Source organism: Spinacia oleracea, chromosome 4, assembly GCF_020520425.1.
Source record: "Spinacia oleracea cultivar Varoflay chromosome 4, BTI_SOV_V1, whole genome shotgun sequence".
Classification (NCBI taxonomy): Eukaryota; Viridiplantae; Streptophyta; class Magnoliopsida; order Caryophyllales; family Amaranthaceae; genus Spinacia; species Spinacia oleracea.
This window is the reverse complement of record NC_079490.1, coordinates 68937522-68939287: the sequence shown is the minus strand read 5'-3', so window position 1 is coordinate 68939287 and position 1766 is coordinate 68937522.

The following is a 1766-nucleotide window of genomic DNA, read 5'->3' as shown; positions in this document are numbered from 1 at the left end:
CTTCAATTATTCCAACTAAGATATGCCATATCTTATGGACCTAGATTGTGAAATTACAACACACAATCATTGATGATCATATTTGGTCTCAAGTAATCATCAACATGATCTAACCTAGATCTTTATGATTTCTTGCCAAGTGGATTTTATACTTTTGAATCTTTGAACTAGCCAAACAGATTCAACTTATATCACATTTGAGTAAATAAACCTATATTCACTCAAATCCATGTGAAATAATAAAGTCATAAAATCTTTCTTTAGCTTTGAACTCTATTGTCTAGGCGTTCTAACAATAGTTCATATCTTTTGTTACTTTCAACAAGTAAGACTAGTTGTCTTAAAATGATCTAGAAATCAATCAACTTTCAAAAGTCCATCAAAATAGAGCTTATGAATGTTAACTTGTTGATATGGTCTAAGCAACAATGCCAAAGATTTGTGGAACTCAAATCAAGGGGTTGATTTGAACCTAGTAAAGTTCTTTAAAGTGTTGTTTGTTTTAATCAAGCATATTGACTCAACCTGTAATTGACCATTTCATTCAAATAAACAAACAAACATTGTTTTTGTTTTTCTTGAATGTGAGTCTTTCTGTGTTTGAAGCAGAAATTTAGGTATGCTGATTATGGAACAAAATAGCCATTAAGTTCCAGCCTTTGAAAGGACTTAAAACAAACTTAGATGACCCTACAGCTAATGTAGCATTGCCATGCTTCATTTCCCACTTGTAGGTCATTAGTGTATCCTAGCTTCCATTGTTTGAGTTATTACCGAAGTAAGAACCTCAAGCGGTATATGATACCAAGTAAGTTTGATTGCTAGGTCACTTCTCTTTAAACATAAACTTATAGGTAGAAACGGAATCGTAAATTCCTTTCATTTGTTCCTCGTTTTCTTATTTCTTGTACCCTTTCTTATAGTCTTAAGATTTGAATTCTTTAGTGTTGACTTTTATACTTTGTTAGACATGTCCAATGTCACCCCAACAAGGTTCTTACCATTTAATTTATGTTGAATATTAAGTTTCAACTAGATGATCTTACCAGAAGCTTCTAAAGTTCTCTAAGCATCGATCTATTCGAATGTCTAGGGACTAGACTCATTCGAGAATTAAATGGACAAAGATATTAGGTTGTTAACCATTGGTAAAGCTGAGCGTATTAAACTCAATGCTTTATGATCTCAAAACTACAGTGTATTTTGAATTCACAAGCACCAATTGGTTTGCCATTCGATTTTGATATTTGAAAACAACCATAAAAGTCGATATAAGAAACGTACATTTTAAATTGCTCACTTTCTCTCTTTTCCGTGAATCGTTCTTGGATTCACTGCCAATCGAGGAAATTTACTGTTACCTTTCTAAAAGGATTTATTGCAGTGCAAGATATTTAATTATAAACAATAATTAAAACATACATTGAAGCATGCAAAGTCTAAACGTTTATCATGAATAATAACTTGAAAATGAAAGCAATCATGCAATTTAAACAAGTCATTAGCATTTTATTCGAATTATGTGTTCCGGCAGGTGTGAATAAAATGATTCCAAGACCCTAAAACCATTGAAGAATTAAGCACAGTTTGTCGACTCAATTCTAAAACATTTTAGGTAAGCAAAAGCCTTTTGCTAATAGTCTAGAAACTACTCTTGGTTGATAGGTACGTCTAAGAACTTATTAGGTAAACCTATCGATTTTGCCACGACATAAAAGGACTCCTTACTTATATCGTTGAGTTTCACCAAAACTAACATGTACTCA